Below are 22463 nucleotides of genomic sequence, written 5' to 3'. Positions count from 1 at the left end.
GAGAGGAAAGGCATGGTTAGAGAAATGACCTAGAAAGAAGGGCACAGTTAGAAAGAGATGAGTTAGAGAGAGAGAGAATAATCTTGTTGAGAGAGAAATGACATATTTTTTATCCAAAAAAAAAAAAAGAAGAGAGAAATGGCATTTTAAGGATCCAAAACATGGAAGCATAAACCAAGATTCCATTCCAAATATCACACAAACAGCATTCATCGAGCTTCTACAATTTCTCTCTCAACAACATTACTAAAAGGTTGTGGTTCATTGGGATAGAAAAATAGTCAACTATCTTCTTCCTTGTGTTACACAAGCCACGGATGTAGAAAAAGCCGTTCAGTACAAGGGAAAGGTGTTGGGGCCTCATATTTACTTTTAAGTTTTAACGTTTTTGGTGAGACTTTGATATAAGGAGGAAATTGTTTTTTTGTTTATTTTTATCTAGAAAGCATCTTGGGCATCGGAAATCTTTATAAAGGCTCTAGAATTAATTTCTAACATTGATTATGAAATTTAAATTAAAAAGGTGGCATAGATCTTACGGATTCATAACACTTATTTTTAAAAGGTGAAATGGTCTAAATAATGTGTCACAATATACACTGTTTTTAAAGACTTGAAATCCTTATTTTTTTTTTCATAACTATAATGGTTAAGGTTGAGATGATCAATTTGAAGGATTTATGACACCAGGACTGCTATTTTTAATGAGTTTTGAGAAGAGGCTTTACTTATTTTAATAGGTCTGCAGGCGTAACAAACCATGTTCCTTTGGATATGGTTTGCATAAGGTTGCAACTTTAAACAATTAAAGTAAGGTGTACCTCTAAACTTTGTCATGAGATGCAATTTTGGTGTGAAAATTATTAGATGGTACGAGAATCAGTTTTTATCTCTAAGTATAAAATTTTTAAGCAACATAAATGGTTCAAATTAAGTAGATCTATAAACATAAGAAAAATCTTGAAAATGGATGGTCCAAATAATGTATTGGAAGATGTGCTATTTTTAGGACTTGAAATCTCTTTTTTTTTTTTTTCCATATATATATATATATATATATATATATATATCGATGTGGAGATAATTGATTAGATATTTTTCCAACATTGAAACAACCTTTTTGAAGGATTTAGCGGTGCAATTTAATTCTACATTTTTTTTTTTTTACAAAATCAAAATTTTCCAGGAAAATTATTTTTTTCTTTAAATTTTTTATGCCCACTCGGTGTGGCTAAATAGGAAGAGCCCAAGTCAGCCAGTTCATTGGGGACCGGTGGGTGTGTTAATCCTACATTTTAAGGTGTTAACTTTATGAGAATGGATTCTGGCAGCCCACTGGCTGACTACTACAGTGCCAGCCAATGATCTAGATTCAATCTGGGTTGATCTGACGACTACAATTTCATTTAGTATTTGAATTTTTATTTATTTTTTACATATCTTAATCACTTGAAATTTTAGACGTTCATTCTTCTCATTAAGGCCCTAGTAAAAAAATAAAAAATAATTCATAAAATATAAATTGACCAAAATACCCCCTAAGCTGTTGCTGGGGTATTTTAGTCAATTTATATTATGAATTATTTGTTTTATATTTTTATTCGATTCTTTTATTTTTGAAGAATAGACGGCCAAAATTTTAAGTGATTTGAATTTAGAGAAAAAAATTAAAAATTAAAATACAAAATGATGTCGTGATCGTCAGATCGGCCCATATTCAATCTAAGTCATTGGTTGACACTTTAGCTATCAACCCGTGGGTTAAGATGATCTTTTCCCTAACTTTATATAAACTTTATCAGTTTACTCATCATGTTGTCCAAAAAAAAAAGAAAAACAATAAAAAAATGAGTAATGATCCCATGAGACCCTCCCACAACTATGTGTATACGACTCTAAAAGATCACTATTAAATTTGACACAGATCTAAAAAAAAATCAAATCCTACATAAATTTAATGATGATATTTTTAAATCCTACACAAGTGTATGTAGGAGGGTCTCATAAGATCATTACGCTAAACAAAATTATCATTTTCCTTTTTACAATTTAGACAAACCATACCTTTTGTCTTAAACGCACAAATCGTTGCAAGAAAAAGTTGTTGGGACCTGATGTTTTACTTTTCTACCACAAGATTTCATGGTCCGACAAGATCCTACAGACGAATTTTCTCGGCCAAAAGTTTCGAACTCCCACACGATTGATTATTATTCATCGACTCCATGGCGCAATTTTAGGACCCCATATTTTAGAAGGGGAAAGGTTTATATAGGGCCGAGGCTTTAAACAATCACATTCGAGCGTACCTTAAAAATTTCACTAGATGAAATTGTTTTGATGTTCAAAATCCTCAAATTGATCATCTCGATATCAAGATGCATGGACATGAGAAAAAAAATTGATTTCAAGTTTTGGAAATAATGTAATTTATAATACATTTTTTGACCGTCAATTTTCAAGATTTTCATAGATATGTCTATCTACACCATTTTTGAAGTTTTAAACTTTATAAATAAAGATGAAAATATGTTTTAAGGCTATCACAAAGATTTCTAGGGTTGAAACCATATTTCTCGACACTATTTAAAAGGTAGGCTCTAAATAGAGTTGAGAAATATGGTTTCAATACCGAAAATCTTTGTGATAGCCTTTAAACAATCAAATTAGAGTTGAGAAATATGGTTTCAATATTGGAAATCTTTGTGATAGCCTTAAAATATATTTTCATCTTTATTTATAAAATTTAAAGCTTCAAAAATAGTATAGATAGACATATATATGAAAACTTGAAAATCTTGAAAATTGACGGTCAAAAAATGCATTACAAAATACACTATTCCCAAAACTTGAAATCTATTTTTTTTTCTCATGTCCATACATTTTGATGTCAAGATGTGCAATTTGAGGATATTTGGAAATCAAAACAACCTCTTCTAATGAAAATTTTGTGGTAGGCTCCAATTTGATTGTTTAGAGCCTCAGCTGTATATAAACTTTTCCCTTTATGGTATAACCTCTTCAACCATAGGCAAAAAAAAAAAGAAAAAAAAACAAGAAAACAAAATTACACATGCACTTGAAAAATAAGGAAAATTGTTTGGTGTGTAGAAGCCCACCCTCCAAAAAAAAAAAAAAAAATCAACTGTTCAAATATTTTCTCCAAAAAATATCATTTTTAGTTTTTAAAATTTATTTATTTTTACAGATTAATAATATCATTATATATTCCCCAAAATTTAGGATCAAATTTTATTTCAAAAATAAATTATTAGCATTTATTTCTACATGTGAGTGTGTGAACTCGTAGAAACCGCGTCCAAAAACTAAAGTATTAAGATTGAACTAAGATATATTCTGGAGGATGAAAGTGAAGCGTTTGGGTACTCAAAATTCAAACTTTTTCTTTTAAAAAACAATCCTTGTGATATTAGGTTGAAAAAATCCTCTCTAGGCCTTTGATAGAGGAAGTAGGTGTATACTGTATGGTATGCCCCTCCGGGAGCACTACTACATGCTCACTTTCATTTTCTGATAAATTTAATGATAAAAGTCCTGGGGCCCGATATTTCAGTTGTTTATAAATTCGAGTCTCTTATTATGTAGGAATTTTGAATGAGCCGTTTCTCATCCCCTTCACTCTCAAATAATAAAATAAAATACAATATGAAAATAAAAATAACAATTTGAAGGCTAAGCAACTGGGCAAAACTTTAAGCCTCGTAAAATTGAAAAAGATCAAGGTTTAAAAATCGTCGATCCAGATCAAAATTTTCCGATTCAAGTAAAAAATTTATCATTATACTATTTGGTGTGCAACACACTTGGGTAACATTGAAGTACCCATTAATATTTTTCTAAAAAAAGGAAAACATCATGCATGCTTTTTCCCAAATGTGTGGCGCTTTAGTAAGTTTGTCGTAACTTTTTCACAATTATTGCTGATAAGATGAATTTGTTTTGATTTTCTTATGAGAAAATTAAGGGTTGATAATATCTCCTATATTATCCCGATAAAATGAATTTATCATGATAATATGGATATCTCTGGCATTATCTCGACAATAACCTTAGAGGATAATAATAGACACTATTTTGAAGACTGGATTTTGATATTAAAAAAAACTCAAGTAAACTATCCATTTCTAATTAGTAACATAATTACATTAAATTTTTTTCATTAGTAACAATTTTTTTTTTCATTTTATTATTTTTGAAAATTTTGAAATACTGCTTAGATTTTAAAAATTTAAAAGTAATCGTCGCTGCCTAATAAATATCTTTCAAATTTGTCATCTAAATTTTAAATTTTGAAAGAGCTTTAAAAATAGTAACTCAAATTTTTATTTGAATATTTAAAGGGTGCGATTTGTATAAGGCTGATGTTCTAGACAATCAAAGTAAAGTACGCTTTCAAATAGTATCAAAAAATGTGGTTTCAATACTGGAAATCTTTGTGATGGTATTAAAATATATTTTCATCTCTAATTATAAAAAGTTAAAGCTTCAAAAATAAGGTACATCGAGCAAAACTTTAAAAACTTGAAAATCTTAAAAATTGACAGTTAAAAAATGTATCGCATGATGTACTATTTTCAAAACTTGAAATACATTCTATATTTTGGTCATTATTATGGTTGAGATTATCAAATACTAAAATTTTGCATCGAAAATACATCTCCGAAATATATTTTACAGGAACACCACACAAGGAAAGGTGAGTGGGCCAACTCACCAAACACCTTTTCATCCGACTTTTGGAAGGAAGTAAGAACACATATACACCAGAGCACCGACCAAGTAGAATGTGTGGCACCTTTTTTTGGCATTGTCATGTCACATTACCAGTCATCATATGTCCACAAGAAATCTCTACGTTAATGTAGCCCGCATAAAAAGTTTGTTTTTTTTTTTTTTCCTTTTTGGTAATTCAAGGGGACGACTTAAAAGTGTTGGTAGGGTGGTGTTAATAGTGGGAATGAAAATCACAATGTGGTGATTAAGTGTGGGGTGTTACCACTATAACCCCAACTCCAATCTCATAATAATAATAATAATAATAATAATAATAATAATAATAATAATAATAATAGTAAAAATAATAATAATAAATTCAATAAATTTTTTTTTTTATATAAAGTGTCAACCTTATACTGCATGAGTAGGTTGCACCATTAAAAACCTATTAGAGAAGAATTTTTCTATACTTGAAAACCCTCAAATTGATCATCTGGACCTCATGATTCATGGACATGAAAAAAAAAGATTTCTAACGCTAAAAATAATTCATCTTCTAATACATTATCTAGACAGTTCATTTCCAAGATTTTCAAGTATTTATCTTTACCATTTCTGCAGCTTTAAATTTATAATTGGGGACAACAATATATTTTCATATCATCACAAGGCTTTGCGGTACCGAAACTGCAATTTTGGAATAGTTTTGAGTAGAAATAAACCACACGAACCAGAAGATCTTTGTTATTGACATGTTCATTTGGATTATTTAATTATTGTTATACACATTTCTGTATGAAATAGCCGACCCTAAATAGTTGGAAAAAAACTCTGATGACAATGATGACACATTATCATGAAACAATATGAATATAAAGTTTTCACTTTACTCTAATAGAGATAAGGGAGATAATTATTATTTTAGAGCATTTAATTAATGAATTAAGAGTTGCTTATTTTAACAATTCTTTCGTATGAATCATAAATATTCAGTGATCATCACCATGTGGTTGTCAAGGAAGATAAACACCTCAAATTTTTGTAATGGCAATACATCAACGGTGTAAAACTAGGGTATGGTCCATATGTATGGATGTTAAACAATCAAGGTAAGGCACACCTTTAAATCATGCTAAAAGGTGTCATTCCGGTTACGAGGGCCTAAAAATCAGTTTTCATCTTTAATTATAAAATTTAAATCTCTAAAGTTGGTGTAGATTGAGTAGATCTATAGATCCTTAAAATTTTTGTAAGTTGATGGTGTAGATAATTTACTATGAAATGCATTAGTTTTAAGATTTGATTTTTTTTTTTTTTTTTTTCTGCATTCATACATTTTGAGATCAAGATGATATATTCTATGGCCTTTTGATTTTAGAATAACCTTTTCGGGTAGATTTCTAAGGTGTACCTTACTTCTATAGTACAAGGTGGACACCTTGCATAAACTTTTTACTTCTATAGTGCAAGCTGGACACCTTGCATAAACTTTTTCCTCAAAACAATGTGTAACCATGAGTTTGGCAAAGGGTGTGGTTTGTATAAACTTTAGTATGGAAATAAGGTGCACTATAAAAATTCACCTCAAAAGGTTGTTAAGCAGCCATAAACCTTTAAAACGGCTAAAAATTATATTTTTACCTCCATTTATGAAATTTAAAGCTCTAAATATGATTTAGATCTAGCAGATCTATATACACTTGAAAACTTTAAAATGGATGGTCGGGACAATGTTAGAAGATGTACTATTTTCAAGGATAAAAATTCATTTTTCCTTTCATATCTATATATCAATTTTTGGAATTTTTGGACATCAGAACAACCTTTGGGGTAGATTTTTTCCGGCCACATGCACCTTACTTCTAAAGTATACGGTGCACCTTTTATAGTTATTATTATTTTTAAATATACTTTGAAATTGATTCAAGAGAAAACAACGTTTGCAAAATCGGGCAGTTTAAATCGCAACTGCCTGCTTAGATAGGAACCAGTCACTGGTTGGTTTCGATTTTGGTGATCAAGTTGGATATTTAATGTTTATTTAAAAAAATATAAAATCCCAAAAAATAAGAGATTTGTTTGTAATGCGTTTTTGAATGTTTTTCATCATTTTGACAAAGATTGGAAAGTGTGTTGGCTATTAATACTTATTTTTACATTTTTTTCATCTTTTAAACTTTAAAAATACCCCTGGGTACAAATCAATTTTATAAAATCTATTCTTTTCACTAATTTTGAACTTTATTTGAATGTGTTTTATTTAATCATGCTTTAAATATACTTTTTATAATTTTTAAAATTTTTATGCATTTTATTAGCACTTTTTTGATTGGCCGAGACTTGTTTGGTTAGGCCGGTTGAACCGGCCGATTTACCAATTACTTGGTACCAACCCTTGGCTAGTTTCCGAGGCTGATTCGATTTTTCGAACATCGATAAAAAGAAACTTTTTTTTTTCTAGTTTGAAAACTCGAAAGCAAAAAAAAAAAAAAACCTACATTTTGTAGCGGAGGCGGGGATCAAGAGGTAGCCCGACCTATATTTCTCCTATTTTTTGAAAGGGAAAACGTTTGTATAGGGCCGAGGCTCTAAACAATCAAATTTGAGCTTATTTAAAAAATTTCACTAGAAGAGGTCATTTTGATGCTCAAATATTTTCAAATTGATCATCTCGACATCAAGAAGCATGAACATGAGAAAAAAAATAGATTTTTTTGTTTTGAAAATAACTTATTTTGTAATGCATTTGTAGACCGTCAATTTTCAAGATTTTCAAGTTTTTGGATCGACACAAATTTTGAAGCTTTAAACTTCATAAATAAATATAAAAACATATTTTAAGACTATCACAAAGATCTTCAATATTGAAGCTACATTTTTTGATACTATTTGAAGGTAGGTTCTAATTTGATTGTTTAGAGGCTAGGCTCTATACAAACGCACCCTTTTTGAAATTAAAGGTATCCGGTCTTACAAATCGTCATGACGCACAAAGAAGGGAAAGGTGTGGGGGGTGCTATTTTATACCTGTGCAGAACTAGGTACCCTTCTTCCTTAAAACTTTACACTAGGGTGCCTTCAAAAAGTAAAAAATAACTCATATTCTACCATGGTCACATAGGGCTGCTAGCGGTTCTAAATAAAAAAAGTGGGTCAGGTAAAAAATCAGTCAAATTTTGATAATTTGATCAATCACTATAATCGATTTTTGATCGGTGAAACTGATTAATAATGCTAGATAATTTGTTTTGTACGAACCAAAAAATATATATTTCATATTTTTATCCCATTCTTTTTTTTTTTTTTTATAATTTTTTTTATCAAACCAGGCTAATTTTGATCCCCCAGACTTCATCGACGGCCATTCCGATTATAACAATACTAACCCCCACCATGACCAATCAAGGATAGTCCGTTTATAACAATACTATATCCCACCATGACCAATTAAGGATAGTGGCCATTAAGCATGAGTACCCCACTTTTCTGGTTGAGAGTACATGATATTTTGGCCCAAAATGAAAACCAACCTCATCTTTGGCTACAAAAGAAAATTGTTTCAAGCTGGTTGGACCTCATTTGTGCAATATGCGGTCCATAGGTATAAAGCATTTATCTTAAAAATGGATGCAAAAAAGGTGGTCTATCTAAAACGACAAACAAACTAAGGGTTCAAATGATTTCTTAACAGAATTATTGTCTCTAGTTTTCAATTTTTTTTTTTTTTTTTCATATTCGTCAAAGATTATATGTTATCTAAACAATAGGATTGAATTCTATTTAAAAAATAAATTGATTAAGAGGTCATCATTTCTACATGTGTGGCCGTATGCTAACCGCCTCCTGCTATAAAACCATGGCTTTTGCTGCATTTAACTCTGTATCTCTTCTTGTTAGAGCCATGGTCCGCCTTTACTCCAACACAAACCAAGCCCACTTACCCCTTTCTTTGAGCCCAATACGGCCATGGGTTCAACCCACAATAAGCCACACATGGTTCTCGTCCCCTTCCCAGCTCAAGGCCACATAAACCCCACCATGCAACTAGCAAAACTCCTCCACTCCAAGGGCTTCTACATAACCTTTGTCAACACCGAGTACAATCAAAACCAGATTAACAAGGCCAGCAATCGATTTATCAACTAGAGCTACCGGATTTCAAGATCGAATCGATTCCCGATGGTCTTCCGCCGGAACACAGCCGGTTGCATAAGAATGTGGCTGAGTTTTGTGAGGCCATGGGAAAAAACTTGACAACCCCATTTAAGGAGCTGCTGGTTAGGCTTAATGGAAGTGAAGGGATTCCAAGGGTGAGTTATATTGTGAGTGCAGGGATGATGAGTTTCACGAGGGAGGTGGCGGAGGAGATCGGGATCCCGAGGGTCAGTTTCTGGACGTCTGGTGGGTGCGGTTACTGGGCTTTCCTTCAGATCCCGGAGCTCATAAGGCGAGGCTACACGCCATTGAAAGGTATGCTGCAGCTTCATGCGAACTTTTTAGAGAGAGAGAGAGAGAGAGGAGTTCTTCCTTTGTACCCTGTAGTTCCTGTCTTTGTCTTTGTGAGATTGTGTGTGTATGAGAGAGAGAAAGCGAGAGAGAGAGAGAGGAGTTCTTCCTTTGTACTCCATAGTTCCTCGCATTTTTGTGGAACTCTGTGTCAGTGTGAGAGAGATCTTTTGGAAAGTTATATTTTCCCTTAAAAATGGAAATATCAGAGAGAATGAGAGAGAGATCCTAAGCTTATAAAGTTATTTTTCAAAAAAAAAAAAACAGAAAAAAAAGGAGAAAAATCGTTACCATGCATTATGCGAGTAGGTTTATAGAAGAGTAATTTATGTACAGACACAAAAAAACAAGAAATAATAAAAAAAAAGAAAATATGAAATAGGCCAATTTTGGGTGAAAATTATGCCAAAAGTTGGTATACCATGTTTTTTTATTTCAAAAGTACCCCCTCGGCCGAAGGACGGTATCTTCGAACTGTTTTTTAATTATTAATTTTTTAAAATATTTTTGCTACTAGGGCAATGCTCTAGTGTGAGGGTCAATGCCCAATCTAGAATTGGCATATGTCCGCTTTATTTTTTAGCTAACAAATGAGCTAATGTGGTTTGAGGATGCCAACTTTGGGCCGCCCTGAAGAGCACCGGAGAAGGTGGTCTGATGATGCTAAGATCGGACTGATCGGGAACTGTTCCAAATATTAGGACTTAGCCCTACTATCGAAAAAATTTAATAAAAAATAAAACGATGCACGAATAGTATCCCTGTACCTAAGAATAATTTTAGAAAAAATAAAAAACTCATGTTGACCGATGTTCTACGTAATTCTAACTCAAAATTTACTCATTCATTATTTTAGTTTTCTTTTTTTTTTTCCGCACTTAATTTACTCTTCATTGAAAGCTAGTGTATTCTAGTGCAAAGATTCACGTGATCACTTTCACTGAAGGGGGGCAATGGCCCCAATACCCCAGCCCAGCTTTAGAAAAACTAGGGCCTCGGCATAAAATGTGGCCTAAGGGCAAGGCCAGGGCTGGGCCTGGCCCTCATTTCTTTTTACTTCTCTTTTCTTAAATTTTTTGTAATTTTTTCTAGCTTGGGGCAGCACCACCCAACCAGAAAAGCTACAATTGGGCCAGGCCTGGCCCTCTTTGACCCCGTCAGGGCAAGCATAGACCCCGCCCAGACCCAGCCTGTTGCCAACCCTATGTCACTCTCTTAACTACCCTCCACCTGTCTCTCTGTAGAAGAGGGCTATCACTGCTGGACCTTAAAATCTATCACATTCTTCGGCATTCGTGGTCCTTCACCTTGCCACGCGCTTTCATGCGTCGGCAAACAAAGGAGAAGGAGCAGTGTCTACTTCACTACACGCCAATAACGCCTTGTCAAGACCTCCACTCTCTTTTTCTTTCATTCTTTTTAAAGTCAGATTTTGATAACAACACCTTTGGTTCGTCTGAAAATGTTTTCTAAAAAAAATATTTTAATGTGGAAAAAATTCTCTCGTACGGTCTAGGAATATCTTCATATTAATTGGTCTTAATGTATCTTTTCACACCAATGGACCATATGGAAGAATTGTTTAATGTGAAAATAGAAAACATTTTCACACGAACTAAACGTGCCGTTGAGTGAAGGAAACCCACACACAAGTGCTATCAAATGAGGCACAAATACTTACATGGACATGTGTCAATCTGTTCTTTAGCATGTTTAGAGATGCACTTTACGCCTATAAATACTTTTCGATCTCAAATTTTGGCTTCTACCGCTCATAAACTAATCTCAATAATGTTTTTTTTATTTTTTAAAATAAACTCTCTAATATTGAAAAAAATATTGCTTCAAGATTGAATAATGATTATCCAATTATTGAAGAGCGAGATTTGAGTGTCACACATTGCAAAATTCAAATTTTTTCTTTTTGAAAATAATCATCTAGTAGTTCTTATATGGTTCCCAAAATGTAGACTTAAACAATCTTTCTAAACATATATTTTGCACGAATGAGTAGATGCTTAGTATGCTCTTGTGGGTACATAATATATGAGCTCTTTATCTTAAGGGTGCATATATTACGCTCCCATTGGAGCACATACTGCGCATCTACTCCCTCAATCAAAAGCCCTATTTGGGAGGATTTTCTTGGTCTGAAGTTTTAGGAACCACCTAATAGTCGCTAGACATTTATTTTAAAGTTTTGAGTTTTCATAACTTAGATCTTGCCCTTTAAAATTTGGACGGTCTTTATTCAATCTTGAGATATTTTTTTTTAGTATATAGAAAGTTCAATTCAGTTTTTATTTATTTATTTATTTTTATTTACTGAGGTTAGTCTATGGGTTGAAGATGTTATATCTCTGAAATTTGAAGTCCTAAAATTACTCCTTTATTGATTTTATCCGAGAGAGTAAATGGATAGTGTATTCCTGCAGGAGTTAAAATATTTTAGATTTGGATGTGGTTTATAAAGATTGTCGCTCTATTTTAGTTGAATGGTGTAGATCTGACACATCTTTTAAAACCATGCTAAAAGTAGTACATCTATTAGATAGTGTCAATTGTTCAACATGCAAATAAAATGAACATTGTAGATTACTGCAACCTTACTAACCTTATAAACTTTTTTTTTCCTAAACTTTCAATACTTCAACTATTCTTTTTTTTTTTTTCCTTCCTCCAAATATTTGAAATGTTAATTTTCAGATTTATAGAGCTAACACTTATATGTCAAAATCGTGATACTATGTGCATCATTATAATATCGATGGAGAGGTAGTGGGTGGCTTCATGGTTATTAATATGGGATTGTCTACAAAGAGACTATTTATCTTTTGTATATGGAGTTTACAATTATTCCCACAAATTATATGTCAAATTGGATTGTTTGGGGTAAATCACGATGTTCGATAAATTATTTTTTAGAACTTTGTGTCTATTCAATAATACTATTACAAACACCCATTTTGAAATTTAAGAGACAAAAATGAATACGACCTCCATATACAAAAAATAAATGGTTTCTTTGTAGACAATCCTTAGTAATATAACACAACCTTATAATGGTCAAGCGTAAATGGTAGATATTGTCGGGAGTGAATGAAAGTAAATGGTAGATATACGTCTATGCGTTAGTTGAATGACGGTTAATTTGATGGAGTAGACCATCTATCTAAAATTAACATACTTCATAATATTATTTTATGAAAAATGTTTATATAAGGGTGGGACCCTAAACAATCAAATTACGCCACACCTTAAAAATTCACCAGAAGAGGTTGTTTCGGTGCCCAAATATCCTCAAATCGATCATCTCGATCTTAAGATGTATGGAGATGAGAAAAAATTGATTTTAAGTATTGGAAATAGTTCATATTGTAATGCATTTTGTGGACCGTCAATTTTCAAGATTATCAAGTATTTATAGATCTGCTCGATCTACAATATTTTTGAAGCCTTAAACTTTATACTTAGATATGAAAATAAAATTTCAAAGTATCACAAATATTTTCATTACAGAAATGACATCTTTTCACACTATTTGAAGGTGCACCTTACTTTGATTGTTTAGGGCCTCAGCCTTATATAAACCACACCTTTATTTATTATACGTTTGGTACATGCCTTATATGATATGTAATATTATGTAATCATTTAACTTTTTCAGTGATTTTAAGCTATTTTAGTTGTTTCGGCTAAAAAGCAGCTGATATTTAGTAAATTACTTTTATTAAAGTAAAACAATTTTTTAAAAAACAAACTTATATATAAAATTACATATATATTTCGAAAGATACTGCCAAATAATAAACAATTAATTATCGTAATTAATTTTGATGAAACAATGAATTATATGTGGTAACGGGTACGGCCAAACACTACAAATTAAAGAGGCATATTGGGTGTGCAGCTGATTAGTAGTCTATTTAAACCTCAACCAGGATTCCAAAGTTACTAAAAAGGTTGATTTAGTCAAGAATCAAGATGGCTTAAACTCTCATCTTTGTAAAATTGCTGGTTTAGTGGTGGATTTTGGGTCCCTTCCCATTGTATTTTGCTTCTATGATGGTAAGTAGGGGCTTTTAGAGTCCTTAGGCCTTGAGTTAGGCGATGGCTTCTAACCGTTCCCCTTCTTTATTTTAAAATATTCCAAAATATTTTATGCTCTCGAGGGAGCATACTATCCATTTACTCCATCGGGCAAAATCCAATCTAGGAGTATTTTTAGCTCACAAAATTTTAGGGACGTAACATTTTCAACTCATATCCTACATTTCACAATATAAATTCCCAAATCAGATTTTCTCAATTGGCTTGAAAAAACAAAATCTCATGATTGAATGGAAACAGTTCAATTTTTTCTCTTTTAAATGTAATCATTTGGTTATTTTTAAGTGGTTCTCAAAGTTTCGAATCTAAACAATCTTTCTAGGTTAGTCTTCCGCTCGAAGGAGTAAGTGTACAATATGCTTCAGCGGGAGCATGCTATGCACACTTTTAAAATATTTTTATGATGGGAAAAGTACAACATAAAAGGTATTTGCTGCTTAATAATAAATTTGAAAAATAGTAAAAGAGAAAAAATATTGTCCTAATTATATCCTAGAGATTTTATAGTAGAATATACTCTAGTATTCTTTTACATGCAATTTTTCCTTTTTGTTTTAGTTAATTTTCTTTTAGTTTTATAAATTATATTTTTATTTTGTGAATGTGCCCGTCTTGTACAAAAAATAAATGGTCTTCGTGTTTAAATTCAAGTATAAATTTAAGTTTCAAAAATCTTGAACTTAAAAGGGAAATTATACCGCATTACGTATTTTCGTCACATTTTAATCAAGGATGAGGTTTCTATAAGGCCTTGACTTTATGAAAACAAAATAAAGCCTCATCTCAAATCCTGATCTGGAAAGCACTTTTGGTGAAGGAAATCTTCAAGATGACTCTAAAATCAATTTTCAATACCAACAATAATATTTGAAACTAAAAAATTGGTACAAGTCTTGCGGATATCTGAACACTTATTTTTAAGGTGAAATGGACAGTCTAGATAATTTGTTATAATTACACTATTTTAAAAGCTTAAAATACTAGTTTTTTTTCATAACCATAATGTTCAAGTCGAGATGATCAATATGTAAAGGTTTTCCAATGCTTAAAATTTTGTATGAATTTGGGTGGGGCTTTGCTTACTTTAACAAGGTTGAAGCCCTATCAAGCCATTTTTCTTTAATCGATGCATTGTAGTGACAGAAGGAGATTGTGAGGCAGGACATAATCAATGACATGTTTGGGCCCCTACTGGCCTAAGAGGAAGAGATGGTGTTGATCCCCGTGAATACGTTTGTTTTAGGGAATGTATGCAATAAAATTGTGGACTTTTGGTACAAGAAAATTATAATAATTTTTAGTGGTTAGATGTGAATTCAGTAGTTCGTGCTGTACATCATTTGAGTATTTCTTTTTAGAAATTTGTGCAGAAAAATAGCATACCATCAACCTCCCGATTTTACGTATAAAGGTTAGGGGTGATTGTGATCGTCTTGTATTAATGATAAATGGTCTTATAGTATTATATAATCCCATTGTTTTAATTGTAGTTCCAGATTAGGATCATTCACTCGTGTAAAGTAAAATCTCTACCATCCGTTCTTGAGAATGGACAGTGGATTCTCTAGCTCTTTATCACATCATTCATGGGCTGCTTATTGCATACTCTCTAATGGCTTATGAGGTCCAAGATCATCACTACCAATTTGAATTTGTGATTATATGCAACTTTAGATATGGCTTGCTTGGCTGAGGGGTATCTTGACACTACTCTCGATTGGATACCGGGAATGCCGAACATTCTTCTCAAGGACATGCCTTCTTTTATCCGAACCACTGATCCAAACTTTTTCCTCCTCAATTACATCAAAGATGAAGTTCAACATGCATTCAATGCTTCAGCTCTCATTCTCAACACCTTTGATGATTTGGAGAAAGATGTTCTTAATGCGATAAAAGAAAGAATCCCTTGCCCTCTCTACACATTAGGCCCTCTGCTCACCTTCAGTCACGATGTGACCAAAGAAGAAGTAAAGCCTATTTCGACGAGTCTGTGGAAAGAAGAGAGTGAATGCTTGGACTGGCTTGACAGCCACCAGCCTCGATCGGTCATATATGTGAACTTTGGAAGTATCACAGTATTGACTCCTCATCAGCTCAATGAATTTGCTTGGGGGCTGGCTAATAGTGAGAAGCCCTTCATATGGATCATTCGCCAGGGCCTTGTACAGGGTGAATCCACAACCTTGAGCCATGATTTCTATGATAAAACCAAGGGTAGAGGACTCATAGCTAGTTGGTGCAACCAAAAGAAGGTGCTCTCACATAGTTCAATTGGTGGCTTCCTCACTCATAGTGGATGGAACTCTATACTGGAGAGCATATGCAGTGGAGTGCCTGTTCTATGTTGGCCCTTCTTTGCAGAGCAACAAACCAACTGCCGATTCGCTTGCGTAGAGTGGGGGATCGGAATGGAGATCGGCGATGATGTGAAAAGACAGAAGGTGGAGACTCAAGTGAAGGAAATGATTGAAGGACTTAAGGGGATGAAGATGAGGGCCAATGCAATGAAGTGGAAAGAAAGTTCAGAAAGAGCAATTGGAAGTGGAGGCTCTTCTTCTGAGAATTTGGATCGGTTGGTTGTGGAAGTTTTGCTCAAGAAACATGGGGAGTAACTAGAAGTTGCTCCCTACTCATATTAATTAATCTATTGTGAGTGATTTGAATGCCTACATATATTAATGTGGTTAGTATTTCAGGTTTCTATATCGCATGACTATGATGAACCATTGACTTTTTTTTTTTTTTTTTGGGGTTGACATGTTTCTACCCATTTTTGAAATAGTTCATGGTTTTTTAAACTGTCAATAAGAATGTCAATAAGAATAGAAGCCACAACATGCAACTGAGACATATGGTAAAGTTTCCATCGGTACCTAATTATCAATAAAAAATTGCCATATCAACAAGGATAAAAAGAAACTCCAGACTTGCCATTATTTTTAGGAAAATATCGATAAACTGGTAAAACCACCTTAATAAAAATGAGATGGTTAAATCAAGTATTTACTAACAAAGCGGTTACTTTTTAAAGATCATTTCAGTTAGATAACTCCTCAACCGCGGTTTCAAAACTTGCCATGCCAACTCGGAAGTCAGAACTCACTAAGTTCAGCTTGGGCCTAGAGGTTACTGCATCGGGTCTACAACTACTGCCAATCAGGCTGGGTCCTTTTTCCTTTTTTTTTTTCATTTTTTAGGTGGGGAAAAGGTAAAAGAAAGTGTTATTATTTTGTTTTATTTGTTCAACCAATAATCCATTCAACCCCAATAGCCACTCAATGTTACACAACAATTTATTTCTAATTTTCTTCTTGTTCTTCTTCTTTACAAATGGGCTAGCAAAGTTTTTTGAATAGGAAACAATTTATTTCTAATTTTAGCGAAGTTTTTAGAATCGGAAACAATTTATTTCTAATTTTGATTTGCTTCTTCTTCCTCCTCCTCCTTTTTCTTCTTCTTCTTTACAACAAATGGGCTAGCAAAGTTTTTTGAATCGAAACAATTTATTTCTAATTTTGATTTGCTTCTTCTTCTTCCTTTTCTTCGGCTAGCGATGGGCTAGCGAAGTTTTTTGAATCGAAACAATTTATTTCTAAATTTGATTTGCTTCGTCTAATAAAAACAAGTTTTCTAATAAAAACACATTTATGGGGTTGTAAGCACAAAGATTGCAGGACATTTATTAGGGTTTTTTCTAATAAAAAACAATTTATGGGTTTGTAAGCACAAACATGCAGGACATTTATTAGGTGTCCTAATGGATCGGATTGGAGCCCGAAGACCCGAGGGGGGGGAAATTATTTTATATGTTTAGTATAGTTTTTATATATTTTATTCTGAATCAGGTATGATTTGATTAGAGTTAAATTACCAAAATACCTCCAATTGTTCCTCCTCAACTAATTTTGGTAGGAGAGGATAAGGTTTTACAAAAGACCACTAGAAATTGTATTTGTCAATTCATGGTAGCTTTGATTCCATGTCCAAAATATTGAAGAATCATGTAAAGGATCTGAAACCAAGAAAGATATTTAGGTTGTATGGCTAATAGTATTTCTAGGCTACAAGACCTGGCCAATTTGAGAATTTTTAATAAATTCTTAAGAAGATATCTTAATGAAATAATTTGTAAACAAAATATACTTACATGGTAAAATTGTTGATTTAACTATCTCATTAATTTTTGAGTCGATTTAACTATTTCAATGATATATTTTCCCCTTAATTTCCTATTGGCAAAATTGTTGATTTAACTACCTCATTGTTTTTTGAGGCAGTTTAACTATTTTAGTGATAAATTTTTCCCTTTCGCTCTTTTTTCTTTTATTTTATTTTCGCTTTTCCCTCTTCGATAGCCGGTGATATAGACTAATTGTGAATTGGAACTCGACATTGTGCTAAAGTCCTTATGCTCTAATTACTAGGCTATTGGGTTTGAGGCTAAAGCCCTCTTGCAACAATGCGGATGCAGACGGCGGAACTTTGAGATAAAATATTAAATACTTCGCATCTGAAAAGAGGCCAAAGGTTAATCTTGCTAATGTAACTTTAAGATGATCTGTGGTGATAGCTGTTGGTTTGGAATTACAAGTCACAGAGGGGGATTTACATGATGCAATTTTTAGTTGTTCTGGGTCCTGATGGTTTCTCATTTTTTTTCTTTCAAAGATTTCAAAATACCCTAAAGAATGATATTGTGCTAATGGTGGAGTTATGTGATAGAGGGTTTCTAAATAATGAAATTAATTAGACTTACACAGTCTTAATGCCTAAAAGAGATTAATTTTTTGTCTCGGGGTTATCCGGCCTATTAGTTTGCTCACAAATGTCTATAATATCATTTCTAGTAGTTTTTTTGAAGGAAGCTAAGTAATGTAAAACTTTTGGATGTGGAAGGCCCCTAATCTACTTCCGTTCATGGAAGACTCGTAAATAATAGTGCTATTGTAGCTCAAGAATCTGTATATTCAAGGAGCTTAGTGAATCGACTAGTGACTATATATAAGTTGGATTTGGAGACTTATATAAATAATATTATTTCTAATACTTTTTTATTGTTATATTGGTATGGCTCAAAAATAAGTCGTTATTATCTGGAAGGACGCATTCACAATTTTTTTTTATTATGTTTTATCAAATTTGCCCTTGGTATGATGTTTCATCACTTTATTTACCCCTCATTCTTGTTATTTTTATTATTGTTATTAATCGAATGCTTAAGCCACATCTTATAAAGTTCTTCCAATTGATTGAAATAGAGGCACGTCTTTGCATATTCTTATCGCTCTTTTTCAACTTCTTAAAATACTTATTTATAATATTCTCCCACTTGTCTTTGCACCTCTCTGCACTCCTACTGGAACCCGGCTGAGCCATTCCAGCGGATACATCTTCCCACATTACTCCCTTTGGCCTTGTCTCTTTGTATCTTCGCCCACTTTTTTTTAAATCTTAAGAGAGAAATTACAAAAATTATAGCGAAAGAATAGGTAGCCATTGAATGCAGGAGAGGAAAAAGTGAAACCAACACAAATTGAAGAGAGAGAATAGAGATTTAAGAGCAGATGTGGAGTTTCGAGTCCAGAGAATCAGCACGCGATATGGATTTGGTGAGGGGGGGTTGGCGTCGGAGAGAGAAAGAGGGTTTAGAGAGAGAAGGGAGGGGACCGTAATTTTGAGTCGGTCTGAAAGGGAGAGAGAGAGGATTGAGAGCAGGCGAGGTAGAAGAGATAGAAAGAAGAGAGCAAATTTCCCATGTTTTTGGTAGGATGTTGAGAAATGTGGAACAAGTTGGTGTTTTCAGGGGTTTTAAAGTATCAAATGAGGCTCCCATTATCTTCTATTTACAATATGTTGATGACATTTTCAAAGTTTATTATATTAAGGATGAGCTCCGGAGGTTTTTAACGGGTTTAGTAGTAGTTATTGAATTTAATCTCAAATTTCCTAAAGCTTTTTCATTGGGCATTGTGATTTTGGATTGTACGGATGATAAGTTCCTTCTAAAATACTTAGGAATGCCAATATTAGTAGGGATTTGGCGTCAATACCTATTTAAGATCTAATTCTTCAAAGATGTATCCTATGTATCCTTTCTTTGTAAATTCCCCTTTCCACCCATTAAAAAAGTTTTTGGGTTGTAATGATATAAAAAGATTTTTTAGGTTAATTTTTATGATCAAACGTCAATAAAAGAGGGAGATAAGCGCTGTGGGGGTATGGTAAAATCCTTAAGGGTTTCTTTATGCCGCTTGAAAAAAAAACGGAAGGAGGTTTTACCATAAAATAATATGAAAAATTAGGATTCTATATGAAATTTTTCTTAAAATAAATTTCATTTGTTCAATTGGAATAAGATATGCAATACTAAGGTCAAAAGGGGGTTTGGGAAATTGAAGTGTTGGACATCATGGGCGTCCCTACAAAGCAGAAATGATTACAAATAAAAAATAAAACATTAAACAAGGATTAGATGGAGGTAACTTTAACTTTCAAGATCTAATATCCATACTTAGCTCTATTTGTTCCTTTTTGCGTATTAAGAGTTTGATACTGCCTCTTTAGGTCGCTCTCTTTTGATTACAAGAACCATGAAGAGGGTTCCAAAGGTAATGAATAAGGCGCTCATGACAAAATGGTCATAGAGAAGTACACAAGATCATGATCAGCTATGAAGGAGTACATTGGTAACTAAATGCTAATGAGGCGAAAATTATTGCACTCTTAGTTGGGCTTAGATTTGTAGCTAATGAGCATTTGGGGTTAGTAGTTTTGCGCATGAGGATTCTATCAATACTATAAAGTGGTGTAGTTTGCAACAAAGTGTGCCATGGAAGTTGAAGTCTCTATGGCACAAATTATAAACAGTGATAAATTGGAGTCATCCTTTGTGCGTGTTTATAGAGAACTTAATGGCGAGGCATATCTATTAGTCATAAGATAACATAGATTTAGGATTAGTAGAAATATACAGTAAAAGTTTTACGCTGGTTGTCCACCTATTACAACCCTCCTTCTTTATTTGGGCTTAGGTTCGACAGTGACTGGTAGGGGCTGGCTAAGGCGGAGTTAAAAGACAACTAACTTTTTTTTAGTACAAATTTTTGTCTATGCAATAACTTTTTTTTTTTAAGAAAGTTGTGTATGCAATAACATCTATATTGTTCAATTTGAGGTGGAATGTATCATGTTAAACAACTCCAAATTGTACCTTTTAAGTTGAAATCAAGGGTAATCTCGTGATTTTCTAAATAATTGTGTGCATGAGAGGTATTCTATTAGTTCTAAGTAATTGTGTGGACGATTATAAGTCCAAATTTGTGGCTAACGATGTAATTATGCAGAAACTTCGCACACATTCACAAAAAATGATTTTATTTAGGTTTTATAAGTTGAAAATTCATGCTTGCATGATAATTGTTTTTGCATGTGTCTTTTCAAACTTGGAATGGGATTTTGGATTCCCTACCGACCGCGTAGATTCAGATCAGCTAATCAGCTATCCAGACCAGTCAAATTGGTGGAAAATTGGTTTAAAAATAATAAAAATATAAAATTGGGGAGATTCATTGGGGAGAGACTTGGATCACCCACCCATTAAATCTGATCCAAATTAGCAATCCCCAATCCAAATTCCCAGATTTTAGAACCCTCAATAATTTGCATAATTCACAGAGGTTCATTTTTATAAGCTGGATATGCATGATATCCTCACTATATTATATAATTTGTAAGATTGATTCCATAAGATTTCTATATAATTTTTAACCGAGATTTCATAACATGTCAAAAGCATGTGGGAGAATGTTCACATGAACTGCTGGTCCATCAGAACAGCATCATCTCGTTGGTTCAGTTGCCATAATGGAGCATGTTTCTCACTTGACAAACGGCTTCTTATTTGGGCACGTACTTGGTGGTCGTCCGAGACCACCTTTTACCTATTGTTGCATGCCCAAAGAAATTGTATGGATTTTTTTTTTTTAATCTCATAAGTCATTTTCGCTTAAAATAGTCTCTGATTCACTTTACCAATAATTCAAGGAAGACAAATACAATACTTTGATCTCTTAGAACCCTAGATCTAATCCTCAGTCCATTGGACAAACTAAATCGTTGAAGGGGAATTGATTTAGAGTATGCTAGCCATTGACCGTGAATTTTGAAGTAATTTTGTAGTTCATGTCGGAAGGACAATTACGGATCAGGATTCATGTAGCTAACCCCAATTGGTTGGGAAAAAGATTTGACGATGATGATGATTCACAATTTTACAGATAATACATATTTGATGATCTATGGTGAATTAAAATCAATGGTCATAAAAAAAAGGTTTAAAATTGTTTATCTCTAAGGTTTGAAAGGCATTTATTTTGATTCATTTTCGTGATTGTTGAGATTATTGACATCTAAAATTTCATGGGCTTAGAGTGATTGGAAATTTATTTGGGTGAGTTTCTCGAGGCAAGTTTCAACCATTCCCAGTCTTCTTATTATTGGTATAGCATTATGCAGGCACTTTCTTCCCCCATTGTTATCAAATAGAAAATTGTTATATGCGTCCGGGATCACAGAACTACGTTTGTGTCCCTTGAGACATCGTACATCTATGGTCCTCTAAAATAAGCTAAAAAACAGTAGTCTCACAATATTTTTTTAATTTTTATTTATTCTTACATTAATGAATTTCATAAGTATTTGACCAAATAGGATCATCTAGTTCCTATAGAACCTATCACTAAAGGAAAATGTTTATATAATGATGCTACTTTATAGTGTAGAACTATGAATGCCCCTCAAAAATCCACCGGAAAAAGCAGTTTTAATGTTGAAAAACCCTTTGATTGATCATCTTGATATCGAGATACATGACTATGAAAAATAAAAAGATTTTAAGTCTCAGGTATAGTGCATTTTACAACATATTATCTACACCATCTATTTTCAAGATTTTCATATGTTTATAGATCTACTTGATTTTAGCCATTTTTTAAATTTTAAATTTAAAATTGGATATAAAAATAGATTTTGAGATAATCCTAAGAACATTTACATCAAAATTATATACCATATTAAAATTTGAAGGTGCACCTTACCTCTACACCTAC

The 22463-nt window shown here is 32.9% G+C and overlaps 1 non-coding gene across 1 annotated transcript; it reads left to right on the top strand.

The window, feature by feature from the left end:
* Positions 1 to 8584: 8584 nt before the first annotated feature.
* Positions 8585 to 16059, top strand: LOC18439585 (7-deoxyloganetin glucosyltransferase). The gene is made up of 2 exons (XR_002281872.2): positions 8585 to 9207; positions 15028 to 16059. It is a non-coding gene; the product is annotated as a 7-deoxyloganetin glucosyltransferase (transcript).
* Positions 16060 to 22463: the final 6404 nt, after the last annotated feature.

Source organism: Amborella trichopoda, chromosome 4 (genome assembly GCF_054954075.1).
Source record: "Amborella trichopoda isolate Santa Cruz 75 chromosome 4, AtrichopodaSantaCruz75HAP2 v2.0, whole genome shotgun sequence".
In the NCBI taxonomy this organism is placed as follows: domain Eukaryota; kingdom Viridiplantae; phylum Streptophyta; class Magnoliopsida; order Amborellales; family Amborellaceae; genus Amborella; species Amborella trichopoda.
The sequence above is the reverse complement of the archived record's forward strand: the minus strand, read 5'-3'. Positions and strand labels throughout refer to the sequence as shown.